The 24,188-nt window shown below is 35.4% G+C and overlaps 1 protein-coding gene across 1 annotated transcript in view; it reads left to right on the forward strand.

The window, feature by feature from the left end:
• Window positions 1-24,188, forward strand: part of TAFA5 (TAFA chemokine like family member 5) — a 481,932-nt gene that overhangs the window by 409,832 nt on the left and 47,912 nt on the right. The gene's annotated exons all lie outside the window — the stretch shown is intronic.

Here is a 24,188-nt window from a genome sequence, read left to right on the forward strand (position 1 = left end):
AATGACCAATGTCAGGTTTAAAATGTCATGCAATAAGTGATGGTAAATACAATTACTGTACATTTGGACCTCAAGAGCCAGATCCTTCACTCTACCATCTCTCTGTTTTGATTTATTTTAAAGGGAGCTTCGTAGCCTTATTAAGTAAACACTGAAAAAATGAAAGATGTTACATCATTTTTGTTGCTTTACAATATTCAGTTTTGTGTTGGTTCAGCTAAATTATGAAAAATAAAGAAAATCCTTTTATAAGTGAGACTTGTTCCCTGAGCATGACGTCACCAAAGGAATTTCACGAGATGATAAGTAAGGTGGGAGCACAGAGAGGAAGACAGAATTTGAAATTGAGGATATGAACTATGTTTTGAAGTTTTGCCCTTCCATTTTCATGTCTTTGTTACCTTCATTTTGGTGTGCTCAGTTACAAATCATATTAAGGTCATTTATTCTCTGGAAAACGGATCCTCTAAGAACAAGAGGATCTAAGAATAGACATCTGAAATATTTACATCTAAAATCACACAATCCAATCAGTTCTGAATATGCAACCTTATGTCTTTGTTTTCTAATTACTTTAAATACTCAAAAAGAGTAGATGTACATGGTATAAGGTCTACTCTGGATAAGAGCTATGAAAGAAAAAAGGATTCTGATTACTCTTCAGAGGTGCGTTCTCATTTCTGTGTCTCTTGTGTACAACAGACACTTCAAGGCACTTAAAATGTGTTTTGTGCTTTTCTGTCCTCCCCCAGAATGTATAGTTTTAAACAAACAAAATATACTGGCTGCCTTTGTCACTGTGAATTACTACTCTAAGAACAGTGGTGAAATGTTTCTCTCTCAGGAACAATATGTTTTCAGAATATTGTGAACTTTAATTTTACAAAACTAAGTTACATAAAAAAAATTTGTTTGTTTCTGAAAGTATTTTATGTGCCTCTTCCAAAGCAGAATTTGAAACACAGAGGGTAATGTCTTATTTGAATGCTATTAAATATCCATCATTTCTCAGATTGCACACAAGTAAATTTTTCAAAACACACTTGAAAAGAAACAGAATAATACATAAAAACACATAATGGGTTTATGAAAACAACCTCCAGAAATGCAGTAAACCTTTAAAATTTTTCTGAAAAACGCTTCTATGTAGCTTTCTGTTAACCCAGGCAAGGACATATTTAAGTACTGCTTTTTACTACCTCGGGTATCAAATGGAGCAAACATTAGCGCACTATAGTAATCAATGTGACACATCATTCACCAATTTCATAATTATGTTTTTATCCTTTTTTTTTTTTTTTTTTTTTTTTTTTCCCCAAGTCATTTCTTCTTACCAGCAGCTCAGGTTTTATGTGGTATTCTCAATCATTGACTTGTTTACTGAAATTGTACCCATATGCTGTTGCATAAATCTTTAACCCAGGCAGTTACTATCTCATATAGCCTACTCATCACAATCCTGATTACTAATTAGAGTTTCCAGAAGAAAATAAAGAATTCAACACTGTGTCTGAAAAGCCTCTATAGCTGTGAGGAACAGCTGAACTAGAAGGTGGTAAACGGTTGGTCAACAGAAAAATCATAGCACTGAATGCCTGGGCAAATGAACTAATGGAAAGGAAAAATGAACAAGCCAGCAGCTGATGTAGCACAAGGAGGCAAAAACTCCCCCAAAACCCAAAAGAAACCAGACACCAACCCTGCCCACCACCAAAAAAAAAAAAAAAAAAAACCCAAAACAAACGAAACAAAAACCCCCAACAAAACAAAACCCAAAAATCCCACCAAAAAGCACACACACACAAGAAAAAACAAACAAACAAACAAACAAACAAACAAACAACAGCAACAAAAAAACCTCAAACCAAAACGGAAATATTTTTATACTTAATTAGGGGAGAAAACCATACCCAGAACCAGCTCTTTCATCCCATAAACCTACATATATGCAGTATTTTTCCAATAAAACAAATGCATAAGGAGGCATTACTTCTTAAACATTGTATGATATATAACAATAATCACACATACATGAGTAACAAACAAAATAGTCAAGCCAAGGAATGGCTTGATTTTTTTTTTCTGACATCACAGAATTGATCCTACACTGAAGAAATGAATCACTCACACTGGGCTTAAGCAAATAAAGATGGACAGAAATCACAATATTCTACTTCTGCTTTCAGACTGGGGCTTGAGAAAAGAGGTCAAGAAAGAAACTGGAGAAAAAAAAAACCAACCAAGACCAAAAAAAAAGTAAAATTCTTCATTTCAGAGTATGTAGTGTTTAATAAGTGCTTTTTAGTAGTCAGTACATGCTAGGGGAGTTCAAATGAATATTATTTGAAACAGGGAAATAAGAAAGGAAACATTATTTTAACTGCAGAGATGAGAATTTTACTGATAATGTGGTTGTCTTCTTTTGAGATATAAATCCCATTAAACTTAGAGACCCATGGGTAATATATAAAAGGCAATTCTGTCACTGATTAAAAATAAACTAAAAAATGGAAACTAAACTAAAAAGTGGAAATGACAATAAGCCAGAATAGATAGTGACAAATAATGAGCCATTCTGTGGGAGGATCGACACAAGTTCCTGTACTGCTTTTGACTGTGAATGAAATATGGATTGCACAGTTTTTTAATATCATAAATTATACAGATTAGTGAAGATATGGGAGGCATGTGAAGATATGCAAAGACAAAATGGATCACCAAATATTAGCAGAAAATGGAAAACTGAAAACTGGGAGTGTCAATTTATCATTTCTTACACCATCAAAGTAACTGTGGCTTTGACTATGTCAGATTTTTGGAAATATGTGAAAAACGACCTCTGCTCTTGAAATAGATACTGATGTTGGTTTCAAGCTACTCAGTGCCTAGGTCAGTCACTCATTTCTTATGGTAATCCTATGTCAGTTATGCCTTTTCAGAGCTCCAGCAAGCTATTGGAGCACCCTTACAATACATGTCTGTAGTCACAAAGCTCAATATGCTCATGGCACTGATGTCCTCTACATATGGCTAGGACAGACCATGCCCACAATTTTCTAGGTTTGATGTTGCCAGTATCAGGCTAGTAAAAGTGACACTGAAACACTGTATTGTGCTGCAGTGATGCAAAAAATCCTGTGCAAATGAACAAAGTTTATTAACATACAATCAAAAACCTAATAATACTTCTAAAAGTATTAATAAATATCATGCAAAGAACAGCAACAGTAAAAAACCCAAAACAACATAAGAACTCTTAGTGTAAAAAAGGAAATGAACAAGCAAACAAACCCCACCCCAAAATCTAGAATTAAAAAAGAAAATTTCTGCAAAGATCTTTGTTGAGGAGTAGAAGCTCCAAAGCTATTTATGTTATGAGTATAGGGTCTGGCATAACAAAAGGAACAATGTTAGAATGTGCAGAGAGCAGTTTACACTATCTAAGGAGCTTGAGCACAACCTCAAAACCACTGTGAACAAATGTCTGTCTTCCTTCATTGCCCTGGCAGAAGCTGATATACACATTTCTATGTCCCAAGAAGGGAGACAGGTGACTTAGTATGGGTTCGCACACAGGCATAACAATACGTCACCTACCCCAGGCAGAGACTATAATGACAGGAAAGGTTGACATCAGCTGTCAAGCAGAGTTTTTAACTGAGTTGCCAAGGTGCTAACAAAAAGTGGGTAGTAGAAGCCTGATGTGTTTATTAATGTGTTTGTACATTAACAGCCTGGCTGTTAATGTACAAACACATTGCAAAAAACAGCTCACAGAGCCCCACTGGCAGTAAAGAGGGCCTTCCCATCACAACAACTAAAGCAAGTGCAAGGGTCATATATTTCTTCCTGTATATGCAAACAATCTCCACATGGATAGATGAAAATTATTGTGGCTCCTTCTCTGTACACTCTCCACTCACTTCCACAAAGATGTATTTAAGCAGCCTCCAGAGAAGAAGTTTGACATGGACTGCAACTTTAAAACATATAAGCCTAAAGCTTATGATTTCTGTCTCAATAAAGCCATGCAGCACTTGGTTTTCTCCACAGACAGATTTGTTCTCAGAATAATGAAGAGAGCAACATGAGAATGATAATGTAACTTTCAGCTCATGCAAGACAAATCAAATGAGGGTGAGCTCTGGCGGGGCAGAAATTCTAGCTAAGTAAATAACAATGACATCATTGTGCAAAGGAAACACTCCTGAAAATGACACAGACAGTTCTTAAGAAGAAAAAAATGGCCACACCTTCTTCTTGAAACGGAGGCTCTTCCAGGAGCCTACATGTGTTGCTGTAGAGCTTCTTCCAAACCAGGAACATGTGAAAACTGTAAACACGAAGATGAATACAGCTAGTTAGAGGGAAAAGTTATTGTGAAATCTTTGCATTTAATTGTGCACATCAGGTTAGTGTTTCCTTTACTTCAGTACTTGTTCTTCATGGATTAACAAAATCGTACTGGAAGAAATCTTTGTCACTGACTTCATGGGAAGGCCCACTTTATTGTATTTAGATAGGGTGACTGCAGTCTCCTTAGGCAGTTTGACAAACTCAGCAAGCTTCATTTCCTCTCCTTTTTCTCCCATTGTTGGCACACTGTAGTGCTGTGCAGACATACCCACAGCAATGGTTACCTGCAGTCCCAAAGGAATTAAGATTGGTCAACCTGATTTGGCTACTGGTGTGGGTTTGGCAGTGTGTGGTGCAGTTCCAGCTAAAAACCCAGTTCACGATACTGCCTCTAGCAGAGCACTTGTATTCCAGGTGGCAATTGGCCCTCAGGTTTGCTACTCTTGAGGGGATTTTGTATAGGCTGCATAATATGAAACCACTGCAATTTGAATATCTTTCTGAGATGAACAGGAATGAAAGATTTCTTCAGTATCTCTCTCCAGTTAAAAAAAGAATTTTTTTCTTTTTCAGAAGTCTTTTATCATTCTTTTTCTGTCTTGTGAAGAATTAGAAATACAAAGTCTAGATAGATGCACAGTAAAGCTTGACTTTCTACTTACTTGCAAAGATGTCTTGGTTTGGAAACAAGACAATCAGCTTGTTAAACACCTATTTACATCCAACGGTATTCTTCTATGCATCAAAACCAGTTCTTCCTGAAGAACAAAATTGAACCAGAAGTAAAAATATTGCGATTCATTCCATTTTTTAAGATTATGCCAAAGCTTATATTAATAACTGCTATGTTTCCCAAGTTTAAACATTTAGTCACTCAGTGAAATAATTCAGAAGTCTGTGTCTAATGATGCCATCTGGTGACACTTGTCATAATGATAGCTAACTTTGTCTGTTTTTTTTTTTCCAAACACAATATAAATGCTATAAAGTGGCTTCATCAAATAATCAATGCTCAAAAGAAATATTGCCATCTACAAGGAGGAGTATCTTCCTGACCCTTTTAATGTTATTAATGAGAGAGATATGTGTTTGAGGACCGTTCTGCTTTCACTGTGCTTTAAAAAACTTCCTTGCAAAGAGGCACACCTCTTATAGGGGCATGAGGTATGTATTAATTTCTTAGACAGTGAGTGAGCTGCAGGAAATATTGCTGCACAGTGATCTATTGCCCAGCTGTAGCAAGTTTCCAAGGCTACATTCATTTCACTTAGAGGTTTCCCTTACTAGAGTGCATTGACCAATATTTCAGTCCTACCATGAGCTAAACCAGCATTACTGCTGTACTGAAGTAATTAATTCCAAATATTAAAAAAAATAAAATAAACATACATTTATTTATTAACAAGTCCAGCAGAGAACTCTTACAGTGACAGGTGACATTAGCCTATAAGCCTTTATAACTTACATGGTAATAAAATGGGGTTACGTTTTTGAATTAAATTGATAACATGACCAAATCGATTTCATTAGTGTATCTGTCATATTTGCTGTTAATGATGGCTAACAGTGGAATAGAAACTGACAACAATCCCTGAAAAACTGTGCAGATCAAAATTATATTATACTGGCATTCATGAATTTTAATAACCTTTTTATCATGAATTTTGAACTCCCTTTTTAAATTTGAAGCTTGCAAGAAAGAAGAGAATTAAACTTTCTACACCTGTCTCAGCTCCTATTATTTCTATTGTTACAAGTTAATAAGCTCAAGAATAGAAGACATTTCCACTAACTAAAACAAAAAAAAAGGTCTTGCTTGAGAGTCTCTTGTGAGTGCTTATAGAGGAATGGATGTTTCTCTGCTGCTTAAGTGTTGACATCAGAGTCATTCCTCCTGAATGACTAGAGAGATTTAGGACACCCAAATTGCTGTTTAGAAGACTGTTTGTGGAAGATGCTATTCGTATTAATAGACATTGGTACTCTAGTGTGTAACTCCCTTTAATGATAATGGAAGCTCTGCAAAAATCTACAGGACAATGTACTTACTGCCAGGAAACATCATAACTCTCTAATTCCATTAGCAGGACTTGAATAAATGTGAGTTAAAAGTGTACAAGTATTGAAATGCTACACCTTGCAGCACTGTTTGATCAAAATGCCCTTATGTAATAAGACACCTTGATCCGTCTGCTACTTGAAAATGTGATAAGATATTAAATATGTGTCAAACGAACTGGAAGACCAAATACTCTTTCTCTATAGAGCTTAGGTTTTAGAGGGAGAAACACTTAGCCTCCCATATGTGAGGGTTGACTCTGACATCTGGCCTTTTGGAGATGCTAATCTTTACAAGAGCAACCTTGTCTTCACGTCTATGGTAGTGTAAACAAAAGTTGGGTACTTTTAGTGAGATTCTTCCTGTACTGCACATACTGTGCATATATTCAGAGGCTACAGACTCTTCACAGAATATGTGTATCTACATGTTGACAAGGTATTCAAAAATATTGCTGCTCCTGGTATTCAAGGTAACTTTATTTGGATTTTGTACCCATGGTGGATTAACCTTGACCTGCAGCCAGATACCTACACAGCATTCTTGCTTTCACTCCTGCTCCTCAATAGGATGGGGGAGAAAATGAGACAGGCACAGGGAGATAACCTACCGATTAATCTGAAAAGAAAAACAGACTGAACTTTAGAGAATTAGTCCAAGGTATCGACAATAAAATAGATGTGGATAGTAAGAAAAAAAGACAATATTTAAAAATCATCTTCTCTCTCCTCTTTTTCCCAAAGTTCAACTTCACTACTTCATTCCAAACTCCTTCTCCACCTGTCCTCAATAGTCACAGGGAGGATGTGTGGTGGGGGAATAGTGATGAGACCATAGCAGCCTCTTTGCTCCTCTTGCCTCCTGAGACTTTTCCTTGCTTCAGCACAACTACTTCCAGTGGGCTGCAGTCCTCAAGGGAAATCTGGCTCTGTGTGGGTCTGCCACATGCCACAGTTCCTTCAGACTGTATCCACTGTGGAAGGAATGGTATTCCCTAATTTATTTCTACCACTAAAACACAAACCACAAGCTTTTCCCCTTCTCCCAATCCCTCTGGTGAGAGAGACCCTGAGTTGTGATAAGAACCATTCACCAGAAACATCTAGACCAAAAAAAAAAAAAAAAAAAAAAAAAAAAAAAAAAAAAAAAAAAAAAAAAAATCTAGACAAGAAAACAAATGGGAAGAGAAACAACAATATTAATAACAGAAGTTATTAATAAAAAAGAGGGTGATTTACATGCAAAAGATGCTCACTGACCAACCCAGCACTGAATGGCCCCTTAGACAATGAATGAAATGGCAGCAGACCCTCCACAGACCACTTTTTTTTGTTGAGTGCCAGTCACACTCCCCTCCTCAGAAGTGAGAATCCCTCAGTGTTGCTCCCCAGTGGTGAAGAGAGTGGTGTAGAATAACAACCTCCACACACCCATGTGGGTTCAGCCTCCTCCTCCTCCTCACAGCTATGGTGGAAAAATTCACTGTCTTGGCCAAAACCAGGACATCCACCTACACCATCCCATGTGTCATCTCCCACAGGCTACAGTGTGGATATCTACTCCTGCAGTGTCTCTCCAAGGGCTGCAGGGAAATACCTGCCCCACCATGGTCTCCTCCACAGGGTGCAGGTGGATCTTATCTCTGGCACCTGCAGCACCCCCCCTCCTTCTTCTTCATTGATCTGGATATTTCTCTCAGGTTTTTTTCCTCACTTTTCACTGTGGGGCAGTATTTTGACCTTTCTTAAATCTGTATTTCCAGGGGTGTTTCCATCTTGGCCAAGCTCATCTGGGTGGAGCTGGCCTAGGGCAGCCCTGATCCTCCTCACTGAGGTGCCTGGCAGCTGCTTTTCTTTTTTCCTTGTAACTGGTTTTTTTTACACTAACATCTTTTTTCATTAATTGCAATACAAGGGATTTAGTCTCTAATCCAACATTTTTAATAGCAACTGCCTTTAAAACAAAGCACTCGAAAGCAACCAAACTAAGCCCCCGAAACAACCAAAAAACCCCAAACCAAAATTCCACTGATCCTCAAAGACACTTAAGTGACTTTAAAAAAAAGTTAATTTTCAAACTACAGACATAAATGTAAAAAACGTACTGTACTGTTTCTTCACAGAGGTGATGAGAGCTGAAGGAAATTAGGAAATAAGTAAATTAATGAAGCAAATAGAGCCTGACAAGACACACTTCTTGACAATCTTCTGTAAGACTGAGAAAAGTTCACTTTTCCCAAGTCTCTTTCATCTCCTGTCTCGGGGATAATTGAATTTTCAGTGGATTAAAGAAGGAAAAGCAAATGCCTTTGACATTGTATTTATGGCTGGCTCCCTTATGCAGCCAGCTCCAGGTATCTGAGTACCTTTAGAAGTACTTTGACAGTACATTACAGGCAATGGAGAACCATAGTGCCCTTAAGAATACACAGCTGCAATCCATGACTTCTCAGTGGCTTGTGTTTACTGAAGACGAGCCACTCCATTATGACTATTCCATTCAGACCATTGCATTGAGTTTATTTTAGGATTTCGCACTGCTGCCCATTGTTGTATCCCTATGATGAGAAGTCACAGCAGTAGGTAGTCCATAAGAGAAATGGCTGGATGAACCTCTTTCAATCTTCTTCTACACCTCCTCACCTCTTCCAAAATCCTTCATAAAACTTAGGTTTGGTGGTGCTTTGGAAGGAAGGAACAGAAAAGTAAATTGCATAGAATGTGAAATGGAGTGCAACGAATAGTATTTTAAAAGAAAAAAAAAGTAGATTTGATAAATCTCAAGAAACTGTTTTTTTGGGGTTTTACCTAGAGAGACTTGAACAGGAATCTTTGTAACTCACATGTGTAGCATGCTGAGTTTTTTGATCTGTCCTGCCATGGGGGAGTGTAACCCACTTTTAAAAGAAATAAATATCCAGTTTTGATCCTCTAGTAGAAAATACTTGGAAGGTCTGGCATCAGCATATCCATGCAATTCTCTTCAAAGGGAATATATATGTTAATATATCTTTAAATCAGCTGATTGTTCACTAAAATGTATGTCTTCTGGCAGAATACTGGAGCTTGACAGGGACTGGTGGAGGTTGTCAACTACAGCAGGTTTCTAAGGAGCTTGATCAATCAGGTTTGGCTGCTTTGAACAATGGAGAATTCACAATCTCTCTCAGCAATTTATTCCACTGTTTGATGAACCTACCAGTAAAAAAATTAATAATAAAACAATTTTAAAATGGAATTTTATGTTCTTCAATTTGCCTCTTGTCCTGTTTGCCACCACTGAGAAGAGTGTACTTCATTGATACTCTGCACCACAGAATGGGAAATCCAAATCGGTAACTTTAATTACATGCAACCTTATATTTAATTTCAGATGTATACTTTCATGTATTTGTTTTGAACATCATTGATCTTTTGAGATTAACAGAGCATAACAATGTGAAGTGAACCAATATAGAGTTTTCCCTGTGTGAAATTCTTGTCTCTCTGCACCAAACTCCTGATCCTGGCTGTCTTAGTAACTGATAGCTAGGATCACTTGTGTGCCAGGGACTAACACAGCACCCTGTGCAGTGTAATTGGAGTCTCATAACACATATCTCTTGCTAATAAGCCCCTCCAGAATTCAAAGCGTGCAGGAGAATTACCCAGACTGCTCAGCTGTTCAGGGCTGCTACTGTTCTGGCAAAACATAGGAGCCTGTGATCAGGATGTTGATGTGGTCTGCTCCAGGAGAGAGTTTGTTTTACAGTCAGAGAGCAGTCCTTGTGTGACAACAGACCTAAAAAACTCTGCTGGACTCACATCAGCTTCATGAAGGATAATTTTGTGAGGTACCACTGTGTGTGTAAAATGGAGGGGCATGCTTTCTTGTTTGTATGGTACTCGCTTGACAGATGCTGACACAGCTACAGTGGCAGCCATGGCATAACAAAAGGACAGAAATCTTGACCTATTGGTGTTCTGGTTAGTTTTCATTGCCTGAGTATTTGGAATGTAAACTTTAACAGCGCATCCTTATATGAGTTTCTTTACTTCCCTTCTTTTAATGAAAGGTTAGTATACTCCCTCATGATGCATTGTATTTTTTTTAATGTTAATCTTTAAGAAAATTTGCAACATCATGAAAAGCATCTGTTTCTAAAGCATAAAATTCCTAAGCACTTGGTTTGACTCATATATCAAAATATACATAGATACAGTTCAGGCCATCATTTCATGCATACTGTCACAAGATACTATAGCATTATTTACAATCTAAATCTAATTAAAGGGTATGCAGGAATGAGAAAGGAATCAATATCTAATATGGTTTTTTCCATCTACTTTCCTCATCACTGTTAACATGTCAGAGAAAATATCAATAATTTGATCTCATGCATGTGTTCTGTTGTTTTTCCACTGATGCACACAAGGTCAGATGAGATATAGGATGTTCTAAATTCTCCATTTATTTCCCTAATTAGTAGGTGGTCATGAGACAGCATATTCAAAAAGTGACAGAAAATATCAATGTATCTTAAATACTAACTGTGGAATATCTTTGAATAAAAATAAATCTTTGATTTCAAGCACAGAAACATCACATGAATACCTGGAAAAATATTGGGCAATTCAGACATTAAATATTTATTGGATGTTTTTACTTTAAAGGCATTGAAAGCCATCATTTTTATAATAATTTTGCATGAATGTAGTTTCACAATAAATCTAGGCAAACTCCAGTGGAAATCTTCCTGTGGTACAGCAGGGAGTTTATTGAGAAGAAAAGAATGTAATCTTCATTGTTCAAAATCTTGCAGTTGACAGTCTTTAGAGTAGTAATTAAACTTTCCTTCATGCTAATATTTGTTTTAGTTAGACTGAGCTCTTATTCCAGTTGGGCAGAGACTTTTATGATTGTTTCATGTTTAAATGCTATTAAGGTTGACTTGTGGTCATAGAGAAACAAGAAATATTATCTACAGTAAAGGTATTTCCTACGCTTGCATTTCCTCCTGTTCCTTCAGTTTCAGTGGCATCCTACTTCTAGACTGTCAATGGTTCTATTCCCTTGGTATTAAAGTCTTCACTTTTTTTTCAATGCAACAGAGCCAATATTTATTGAATGAGAATCAGTATTTATTGAGAATTAAAAATATCCCTGGAGGGCAGGAGGTTTGTAAAGAAATGGAAAAATATACAGAAATCAGCTGAATGCTGTAGAAGCTGTCTGACTGTTCCTGAAATGTCTAAGACTTCAGATGAATTGTTCTGAAAAGGGCTGGGATTTCATTCTCCAGACTAGACTTCCCTTGACTCATTAAAACCAGAATGAGATGCTTGTCATTGTGAAGTTCTACGCTGAACGCAGGAGTAGCACTAAAAATAGCATCCCAAACGTTCTTTGGTAATCAATGAAAGGCAAAGGAACACAAATAAGGTGAAGATCAATATAAAAATATAGGAGTATACGGAAAATTAATATAGTTTTCACAGTAATGGTACCATCTACCCATGAGGTTTTAATGGGTATGAAATAATAAAATGCACCATTTGACTGTATTTTCTTGTAACTCTGGCCTTCAACAAAAATCTTATAACAACTTATTTGCAAACCTATTTTATCCTCCATGGAGTTTTTTTACAATAATTTCAGGCTACTGCATGTTTTGTCTTTAATGTTTTCTATTCTTATACTGAACTCAAATCTATAATTTTAGAAAAGGCAAGTATGTACACAGTTATGCTTTTCCCCCCAAATATCTATAGACCATACTGACTAAATGAATACTTTACATCCTTTGTAGATGTTTTTATAAGAAAATATAATAGATATTGACTTTTTTTAAAGTTTCATTCCTGTTATACCTTAATTTCTGAAAATAAATAAAAGTCACTCAAATAATACTACTCTGAAATAAATTGTGTTTCATTAAACCTCTTATGGATGTAGCCCAAAGTATTTTAACTGAATTAACCTTTAAAATTTAAATACATGGAAAGAAAATTAAACATTCACACTGTTAATATAATGTGAGTGTTGATGTATGTGAGGTCAGTGATGTAAAATTGGAAGAACTAAGTAAAAATAGGAACCACATGATATGGCAATCATATAAAAGAAATTACAAGATAATAGGCAGAGGAAAGTCTAGTGGGAAATAACTCATAGATGAAGTGTATCTTATCTAAATTTATATGCCTTAAAGTTAGGCATCTTGAGTAGGATTTTTTTTTTTTTTTGCCTTGGCTTTAATTGCCTCAAGCACAGGCTACTTTTTTCAGACCTTCCCACATAGTTAGTGGAGAACTTGTAAGTACTGTTAACAGTGTTCTGAGAGCAATTTACCTTATCCTAAGGGGGACACAAGCATTTGGCCCTCTGAAGAGTTTATAAATCATGAACTTAATTTCTGTTGATTTATGAGAGCTTAAAAAGCTATATATGTAGCTGCTTGCATTCTATACTACTAAAATGAGGCCACAATTTTCCCATACTCTAAGCTGCTTATAACCCTTTTAAAGCCTATAAATCAACTCCAGAATATAAGTTATGTATTCTAGTGTAGGATATGTGTCAATGGTCAGAACTGAATCTCTTTATAGAGACCATGCAGGAAGCTTAAGTGTGTAACTGAAATCAGATGTCTTACTTGCATTATTTGTACTTCAGCATTTCAAGATTGGTAGGTGAAATAAAACAGGACATTTCTCTTCTGCGTTAGAGTGTCTCAATTTCCCTAAGTATGCACTTTGCTTTATAAGGTAAAACCTTATGATTCTGTGTTTCACTTTCTCAACTAGTCACCTTTAAAATATTAAATGGATGATATAGGTTTTATAAAATACAGAAAGTAATCCATGGTAAGTCCTACAGTGTTAGGGTATTTTAAAGCATTGTAAGATGAAGTGTACTTTTACACCCATGACATTCATGAGGCACTGGGGAAGATAGATTACATCCAATACTAATTTTATCCATCAAGCATTTCAATTAGAAGAGAAAAAAGTGTAGTATTCTATACAGAGATTCTGTAATTCCTTCCACTGATTTCAGAGGGGCTGTGGGTGACTAATTTGTTTAACTACAATACTGGGCTTTAGGATTTTTCTTTCCCTTTTTTAGTTTAAATGCTCTAGTATAAGTGTTCTCCATAGAATTTTGAAGGTGAAGGATGGATTTCAGAGCAGCAGTATGTGTGTGTACACGTGCATGCATGCATGCACACACACACATACAAGCCTCAAGTCCAACCTTGTGAAAATCTCTTGTTTTGCTCTTGTAAATTACTTGCATAAGAATGGTGGTGAGATCATATCTTAGTCCACTGAGGATATCACAGAACCATTGCACCCAGAAGTATGAAGTGTATTTTTTGCTTTCAAAATGTTTGTTTTCCAGTGTTATAATAGCAACAGAACATACATAGATGCCCAGATCCTCAAAAATATTTACATGTGTTATAGAACTTTAGAAGCATTACTGACTTCAACAAAAATAAGAATGCTCTCAAAATTGAGCAATTTCTAAGACCTAAACTGGATAATAATTCAACAGTTGATCATGAAAAATATGAACATCTAGTCTGACAAGAATTTTCTCTTCCCACTCTCTCTTTCCAGCCAGCTGTTGAGCCATAATATATCTAGCCAACAGGAATGGCATTTTTATTTATTTTGTGTCACTGAGTCAAAAGAGGTAAACTTGAAATATGTTGGACATATCACTGGACTTCATCATAAGAGTCTTCCATAAGTTCCTCTTTCTTTCTAAAGGCAATGGAAAAAATCCCACAGACAGTTAAGGATGTTAGCCTTTGACTCTCATGCTCAGTGACTTATATGGGAATTCTTTGTGCAAGTGTGTTGTATAATCAAATGTATAATCTATGATTCAAACAGAAACATATAAAACAATCACCCCTCTCCATAAGTATTAAATAGAAATGCAAATCAGAGGCTTCTGAATCAAATAATTTATGTGCTTCTCTCTTTGTAGACTGGAATAAATGAGCATGAGGTCTAAAGCTTCATTAAGGTGTGGTAGTTTGAGAATAATTCATTGTGTGAAAGAGCAACCAGTCAAACAATGTTAATTATAACACTACTAAAAGCTGAAATGCTTAAATCTAAATAATTTAGAAGTTATGTGATAGATATTAAACACCTCTGAAAAGGAAAAATGCTGTAGGCAAGAGTTCCTAAGAAGTCTGGTTTGGTTAATTATTGCCTGAAGTATTTCTGAACTAATCATTTACCTCCAAAGTGTGCTCCATGTTTCCAGCATTGAAGTGCCAGATATTGATTTTCTTTAATTGTCAGGGTATAGTACTAGACAGACCACACAAAGCTGAAGGTTAAGCCATTTATAGAAAGTGATAGCCAGGTCCTCCCGTGTCACACACTGCGTCAGTGTGAAAGGGAGACCAAGGCTCTGAAACTTGGTACTTTCAGGGAAAAGGATTATTTGTCTCTGTCATCTGCCCTTTATGGTTCATTTAACATCTTAGATAGCCTGTGTAAATTAAGTGGGTTTAGTAGCTGCCCAACTTCCAAGTCAAAGAAAGTGCTCCGTTCAATGGGGGAACTGGAGTATTTTATCCTTCTAGTTAACAAGATGTACATGGCTCAACAAATAATGAACATTGAATTATTTGTTAACCTGTGTTACCATAGATGGCTTAAAAATTACTTCAAGATACTTTTTAATTTTCTGCACACTTTTCCCCCACCCCTTTTGTAGTGTGTGAACATACATATTTCACAAAGGTTATTCATTTGAATTTCTCAGTAGGGTCTGGGTGCTTAGAGAATTTTTGCCTGTCCCAGATAGATGCAGGTTTTTTGGCCATAATTTGGGATGTTCGAAATATTACAAGTGCCAGCATACTTGAAATCATCATCACCTTTGTATGTCATCAAACCACATGTAGGGACAAACATTTGCCAATTGGCTAGAATTATTACAGCCTACTGCAACATAAAAATAATATAATCGTAATAAATGCAACACAGCCTCTTAATTCACACCATCAGTGCTATCTCTGCTCATTTGAATTTATAAATAGAAAGAAAACCTTTTTCTTGATTTGAATTCTTTGTAATTTGTTACATTTTTCTTCAGTTCTTCAGTTTCCTTTTTGCAATTTTTCTCTTCCATGGTGATTAGCTTCAGCTTAATATTTTCTTGTTCACGCTCTTAAATTTTTCCAATTGGACATCTATTAATTTTTATGTCTTACTGTGTTTGTCACTTTGCTTGTCTCTTTACTTAAGCTCAAGGACACCTACAGGAATAAAGGGGCATACCTTATCTGGGAGGAAGGGTTGTCCCTGTAGTGAGCAGTGTGAGACAAACCACCAGAAGATGACTTGGTTCTTAGATGGGTAAATTGCCTTCTGAAGGTTCCTATCTCTGATTTGTTTTTCTGTGCAGGGAGCCTAGAGTGACTGATGATCCTAACTTAGCAGGCTATCTCAAGTTAAGTGGAAAAAATCCAGACCTCGTTCATCTCGCTTTTTTTTTTTTTTTCTTGTTATAGAACTTTTTTTTTTTTTTCTTTTTTTTTTTTTCCCCTCTTCTTCTGTATTTCCTGGCTTCATCTGTATTTGCTCTGATGAGCTCAGACTGTAGAAATCCTTAGCAGCCCACATGCCCAATTGGGCACCATCATCACTATATTAAGCCTCTTTCAGTTCCTATGGAGAAAGGCAGACACAGAGAACAATTCAGATTACAGATTATAATGACTGCATCTCTTTGCTGGTCACATATATAAATACTAAAGTGCATGTGATTATGGTTTAAGCAGACTATTTTTGTGTGATCAATTCCCACCCAGTTTGTAATGGCACTTATTCTCCTGGGCTATAATAAAATGGAAATTTTGTTGAAGAAAATATATCTAATCTCTGTCATATATGTTTTAGCCAGTTCTACTCTTAAAGGGAAAAAAATTCCATATATTGATTATAGAGATACAGAATTTACAAATAATACGGTAATTTCTACAAATAAACAAATCTAAACAAATACTGTGAGATGCATTTCCTTGCTAAAGCTATGGCATTTAAAATAACATGAGAATTTTTGTATAATATTTTGCTTAAATAATGACTAATCTATTATTATAGTTATTATTTTTATTATATTATTTATTTCTGCCTCATAACCTCATTTAATTAGTGGTTTTCTTTCCCCATCATGTTAGAGTAAAGCCTGTTAAAGGAGAGATTCCTATTACAAAATATTAGCTTTATTAACCATATATCCTACCCCCACCTCTCAGATTTCTCTTTCTTGTTAGTGCTGATAATAATTGAAACACTTTTTTCTTTTGAGCAGTTCAGGACTTTTTAATGAAGAAGATACATAGTAAATAGAACAATGTTGCATAAAAGCAGCCATTCATTCTTTCCCATTCCTTTAAACTGGGAAGTACAGCTCTGCTTTATGCTTATAGCAATCTAACAAAATTGTTTTTGTTGCAGTTGTCAGTTGTCTGTTTTTAGAATAGAAAAGGATGAAGAGTATGTATTTGTCTGTTCTTTTTGGGATAAAAAATACATTTATGTGAAAACATGTGCTATGTATAAAGCAGGCTGAACTCCAACCCAAACCCCAAGGCCCATTTGGAAAAAGCTTGGATTTAGTTCTAATTTTACACTTGCATCTGGGGTCCATCTTGATTTTATAGTTCATGTATTTGTGTAAATGGAAATCTAAATACAAGTATATGCTGAAATTACAGCATCTTAGAAAATGTTGAATCCTTTTAGTTGAACAATAGTTCCTTTATATCCTTTAGTGAACAATACTGTCTTTGAAATTTGTTCCACAACTCCATGAAGTTTAAATTAAAATCAATAAAATGCTTTTTTAGCATCTCTTACACATTTATTAGCTATGAAGAATGTGCACTGTTCTTAGGTAACAATTATTACAATGAAAAAACAGATTGCAGAGGCTCTGGTTTGTCCTATAAATAGTATGAATTTCTTTTCCAACTGTTAAATTCAATGTAGATCCAGATTCTTCTTCTTTTTTTTATTAATGTATTCAAGCCTGTTGATTTTGATTCTCATTCAGTGAGGTGCCCACTATATTCACTTACGATACCAGGATTAAGAATTTGACACACTCTATCACAAAGTGGTGATACAATCGCAGAGATTGTTCTCATAAAAAGGGTTGCTTATATACTACTGAAAAAAGGTGTTTTCTTTCACTCTCGACTGAAATGTTTCAGCCCTAGGAACTTCATTAAAGAGTTGGCCCATCGAGGTCTAATGATGATTGGTTTTTCCTCTAAATACTTATAAAGGCTAGTCATTGTTCTATTTCCTCATACACCAGTTAACAAAGGCATTAAAAAATGTCCCACATTATCAGTATATTTAAACTAGAACAGATATGGCATGATGGTTATCAAATCTGCTAGGTGCATACTGTTGAGAGAATAGGCCGATTTTTTTTCATATAGTATAAAATAATAGATAAAACCCTCTTTCTTGAGCTCTGAGCAATCATTTTTAAAAAATGATAGTAAGAAACATGAAGAGTAGTCACAGGTACTTTCTTAGGGAAAGATTTTGTCCTAGTTGTGAATTAAAGTGTACAATAGGGTTTCAGATTGCAGCACAAATATTCACATGAATATAAAAATGTATTATAAAATTAATAATAAAATTAAATATATATTCACATGAATATACAAAATACCCCAAACCAACCAAGTAAACTTCACTGTTTTCTTGGATATTTCATTTTCTGTTACTGAGAACTGCACAGTGTGCAAAGTGTTTGGGTTTGGCTCTCTGTTGTCATGCTGATTTGCTGCGTGGGTAGTCAAGGCAGTTTTTAATTTAGAATCAAGAGTAACAAAGTGAATATGAGCAACCAAGAGATCAACCAATAGCAGCAATCATTCAGCAAAAAAATAACTTGAAGTGAAAAAATCATGAGTTGCTCACCAACAATTTGGGACCAGGAAAAGAAGCAACATCCAAATGAGTTATCAGTCACAGATATTCAAAACATCAGGGTCTGAAGGCAAAATCCTGCCTTCCACCCCCAAATACTCTGTTGCTTTTCTCTGATGTTTCATGAGGCATGTCCACAAATTATTTCAAAATTGTTGCTCTTTGTATCTCTGAGTTGATTATTCTTTTTTATGGATATATTCATTCTTTTCCCAGCAGTCTCTTCCTTCAACTATGTAATATATATCAGGACACTGTTTTTTGGGTTTTTGTGGGGTTTTGTTGTTGTTGTTGTTGTTGTTTTGGTGTGGTTTTTTTTTAATGTTTTGGTTTGGTTTGGTTTTCATTTTAAAATAATATAATTAATCTTTGAAGAATATGTGTCTTTAAGACATGGCCTTCAAAATTGTCTCCACTAATATCCATTAATTCTCAAGAGCTACAGTTGTTTAAAAGATAGAAAACATTTTATATAATGTGGGCTAACATTGTTGAAATTTTTTTGAAAATTAGTAGATTAGAAATTCAATATTAAACTTTAGATCAACACTACCTGAAATGGATATTCAGATTACAAATTTAGAACTGAAAGTTAAACTTCTTTTCCCCACTGTTTCTTGTCTACTCTTCTATTTGTTATCATCTTCAATTTCATTTTAATAGCACAGCAGCAATAAGCAGGCTTAATCTTAAAATGTTACTTTAAAAATAAAATAGAATTCGACCTTCTTTGTAAGTCTTCCCCTTGTCTCATTTTCCAATGCCCATCTTATTTTAGAGCAGAACTAAGAAGTAGCGATTTCCTCTTCTAACACTGGGTGGCGTTCGTTTAACTCCTGAGGTCTGCTCGCAGGATTTTCAAACATTCCGGGTGTTCGAGGTGTTTTCCCATAGACAAAATAACCAGAGCACGACTAAGTCAAGAAACAGACTTCTTTTTTTTTTTTTTTTCTTTCACTATAGGTATGCACAATGTAAAGGCAAACAGGTAAAATCTCTCTAACTTTCATTCATATTTAGGAGATCTCTGTGGAAATAAATTGGAAAGAAGTGAATGCCATTATTCTAGTGGTGAAGCTTCCTCTTTGCCATATTTTATTGAAAATGTGTATATTTTGTAATGCCTTTCAAGTATGTCTAATTCTACTGTGATAAGACTCCAAAATATTAACTTCATAAATAGTCAGATTGAATTTTTAAATGCAATCAGGGAAGCAGATTTTAATAAGAATTTTGTTTAATAAGAATTTGTAATATTTAAATTTGTTTAATAAGAATTTGTAATATTTAAAGCTTCTGATCTTAAATATCCAAAGAACTTTGAAGGCTTCTGTTCACTAATGTTCTTGGCATGCAAATAATTTGCTTAATTTTTTTTAGAACTTATTTCAGTTCTCCATAAATACATGTTCACCCCTGGAAATTACACAAAGGATTTATTTGGGAAATTGGTGATGCCATTTAGGCTTTGCCATTTTATTTTATATTTTCTCTGTATGCTTCATATATATTTGTAGCTCTGTAGTCTATTGTATTAGTGACTAGTTTTCCCAGTACTTTTCCATGGCCTTTGCTTAAGCAGAAAGACAAAACAAATTCCATAGCTCCAAGCCCTGGGAGGTACAAGGCTCCGTGTTACCTTGGTTCTTCCTGGGAAGAACAACTCAACTCTTGGAGGTACATTCTCATGGACAAAGTACAACCGGTGCTGAACGGGGGCCTACGGAGAACGGACTTGACCTAGAGGAGGAATTGCATCACCACTTGTCCTCCTAATTAGTGCTTTTTATTAATTATGTTAATTTCCTAAAACCTATAAAATGGACTCACCCCTGGGAGGAGTGGGCTTTTTTGGACATCGTTCCATAACTGCTCCTGAAGGCCTTCAAATAAAGATCCCCATTTATATTACCTCTTTACTAAAATTATCTTGAGTTTCATTTCCAGGATAAAAAGCAAAATTGGGAATAACATTCTCATGTTTGTGATTGTTCTTCTGTTACTGACTGTGGTGGACTGATCTCGGCCAACTGCCAGATGCCCACCTGGCTGCTGTCTCACTCCCCCTCTTCAACAGGACAGGGCAGAAGATACAAAAATCTTGTAGGTCAAGAAAAAGACAAGTGGACGACGTACCAATTTCTGTCATGTATAAAATAGACTTGACTTAGGAAAACAAACTGAATTTCTTTCCTATTAAAATAGACCTTGGATGGTGAGAAACAAAGACAAAATTAAGGAAACACTTTCCTTTTTCCCAGATTCACCTTCACTCCTTCATTCTTAACTCCTTTCTCTCCTCTGCTCCCCTCTCAAGCAGCACAACATGGGAGGGGAGCCATCAGCTCCTTTCTGCTGCTCATGGTGCATTGGGGTTTATCTTAGACCAACAGTCTGGTTGTTAATGAAGTCAAGATTTGGTGAACAGAGGAACTTACACATTCTCATGTTTATTTACGGAGTCAAAACCACTGACCAGTTTAGAACATATTTCAATTAGGTGCATCCATTCTGTTCTGCTCTGTGCAGTTAAATAATTCAGTATCACAATGTAATGCAACAGAGATTTAATATAGACTTGACATTTACTTCACTATTATCTCCTTAAGGTATTTATATGATGTGTGTTTCCTTTTGTAGACTAGAGTTGTTCCCATGAATTCCATTTCACACTTAAAGAGAAGCCAAAATATAAAGAAGTCCATATCAACACAGTGCACTATTAAGGCCTTTTAGATTCAGCTGTGAACAATCTCCTGGGTTAGTAAAATTCCATGACAAGATGTCTGCTCTGGTCTTGAAATCTATATATCCACATTAAGCTGCTATTGAGAATAATTAAAGATTGAATGTATCTTCAGCTATTCACACAGCTATGAAGATATAAGAAAGACTTGCAAAAAAGTGTGATCGTTCATTCTTCAAAATACTATTTGATAAGGGACAAATGTAGAAACCATGAATGTTAGACTCTGGAAATGAAGTTAAAGTGCTACAGAAAATAATTTTGGGAATAAAAAGGTTTCACTACATGTCTTAAAACAGGTATTCACAAAATAACAAAAGAAAAAGAAGAGCTGTGTTTTTGTAAATTATGTGCCATCTCATCCGTGGCACAGAACATTTGTTAACAAAACAGTCCCTTGCACTGTGTGCTCAATTTCAGAGTCTTTATATGTGTAATCAGCTGTAAAAAGCAATGAAAAGTGAATACCTAAACACTGAACTACCAATATATGGCTGGAACATGATGAGAAACTACATAATGGGGTGTGCAAACATGCCTTCTTGCACACACACGGCTCGTTTCACCCAGATAAGGGAGTTAACACCACAGTTGGCCTTATTAGCATGTTTTTTGAGATCTGATGCTCTCAAGCTAATACCTGGCATAAGCAGGATGAGCTTCAGAGGTATTCTAATTTGTGAATACTCTTTCAAGTATACTGCCTTCAAGTAGGTGACCTTAAAGCCAAGATTCTTGAAGGAAATAATGAAATTAACTTTTCTAAGTTCCTTAAAAACCTGTGTCAGACTAGTTAGAGGGAGATCCTGCCTCAAAGAAATTAAAGATGCATGAAATATTATAAATATTACTTAGGCACAATGCAACAATTATCCAAATCCATTAGAATATCTCGGTCTTTTCAGTAGTCTGAGAAAAAATCTTGGTGTGCTATAAAAGCTACTTTTGATTTACACCTATGCAATCATTGTAGTCTATATTTATCATAGGATCCATAGACCTAAAGAGTATTGCAAATGCTTTGTACTATATACTTAGTTAGAAGGCTTATATCAAAAACATAGCAATTATCTGTTCAAAATTGCATGTATGTGAAAACTAAATGTATATGTACATACTCTCCCCATTTTTTCTTCACTAAAAGTACATAAGTACATAAAGAGATGTGAGAGGTTTTGCAGTCTTACTACATGTTACAGAATTTGTCATAATGATTTTTTAGATTTTATGTTTGAATCCTTGTGGGTATAAACAATATGAAGATTTATGAACAAATGTTACATGGAAATGATATATAATATGTATCACCACTGGCTTAGATCTTTTTGAAATTAAGAATAACATAAGGTCATAAAGAAAACAGTATTTCCTAGCAACTACATATATTTCTCTTTTTTAAATAGGTCTGTAATGAAGTGAAGGATAGTAGTATATTATGTAGTCTTTATACTGTAACCCTTTATTGCAATGAAGCTTTCACGTTTCACCAATTTTGTTCTATGGAGCTTTATCTCATTCCCCTTTCTCCTTGCATTAAGTTTTTTTCTTTCACACCTTTAAGATTTTAAGTGAATTCGGTGTCTCACACCTTCATGCCATCATTCTTAGTAGAAATCGCTGGTCTTTTGTCCCTGATGCATTGTCCTGCTTTGTCCTTGGTACAACCTCTCTTGTTTGATGTTTTTAACCAAAGTTGAGAGAGCTGCTGTAAATTACTAGAAAAAATATATTCCACCAGTCCATAACTTATTTTAGTTTCATTTAGGACATATGAAAACAAAGACATTTAATTGGCTTTCAGTTCAAACTGGTTAGTGACTGTTGATGAAATTGTCATTGCAGATGTTCTTGCATACTGTCTGTGCACAGTCCTATAGGTGAGTGTGGTTATCTCAGACCCAATAGAAAGGGCATCTACATTCAAGTTCCTAATCTCTTTCTGATTATGTTATTATCACCCTAGTGGGAATCCTGCAGTGGCTTTTCTTCAATCTCTCATGCAATTCCTGTTTGTGTAAACATAGCCCAGTCACTGGACTGTATGCCTAATTGTTCATTCTTTTCAGCCTGATAATTATGTACTTACAAAAAGTGGCATATGTTCAGAAAGACAGGATTTTTGAAGGTGTTTACCTCACAACCTGACATTTGTAGGACTCATTTGGGATGATGATGTATGTTTTTGCTTGTAGGTAATCCACATCTCCTCTATCATCTGCTGAGCATCCTAATAATCGAACTATCTCTGTTACCTAGGTTATTTATAGATTTTTTTTTAGAGAAAAATTATTTGTCTAAGTAGATGATCTAATTCTCATTTGTGTCCATCTTGTTGGCTAGGTTAATGAAAGCAAGTAAGGGGCAAGCAAGCATTTTGGCCTTAGGCTTGTAAGAAGCTGTGTTTGGTATAATTAAAAACCTAGTGGACTAAGTAATTAATAAAAATAATTAGAACTGCATATTCATATCTTGCTGTCTGCCTTTCTCTCTCTAGAAACATTTTTTTCCTATAGTTAGCTGATGCCAAACAAGCTTTTATTAGCCTTGAATAGAAATCCCTTGACTGAAATTGATGAACAGCAGGGATCAACATGGCAATGTGGGTTACAAAACTGAATTTGACATTGAAGAGTAATAACACTAAGGAGTCATAAGGAAACTTATAAAAGAAGATATTTGTGAGTTCAGTCAAATGAAATGAAACTAAAAATGAAACTAAATTCAAGAATCCTGAAGTGAAGAAGATAGCTAAAACTAAGAAGGGAAATTACTATGTGATTTGGAAGAGACAGAAAGATGAGCGAAGAAAAATTCTGTTCTAGCTAGAATAACAAGGGAGTCCATTGTACATAGCTATGTCAGCAACATTAGTGAATACGCAAGTAAATTTGAAGTGTATAAAATCTGCACAGGTGATGCTTTATGTTTTGCTAATGTGTTTATTTATTTGAGTCTGTTCTACTATGTTTAAGCGATTTTCAAGTGTTACAGTAGTTATTTTGCTTTTAGTTATCTTACTCCTCTCTCTACTAATTCAAAGTTTAGAAATTTTTGTGGCTAATCA

This window comes from Chamaea fasciata, unplaced genomic scaffold (assembly GCF_029207755.1).
Source record: "Chamaea fasciata isolate MVZ Bird 193981 ecotype frontalis unplaced genomic scaffold, bChaFas1.0.hap1 SCAF_5, whole genome shotgun sequence".
In the NCBI taxonomy this organism is placed as follows: Eukaryota; Metazoa; Chordata; class Aves; order Passeriformes; family Sylviidae; genus Chamaea; species Chamaea fasciata.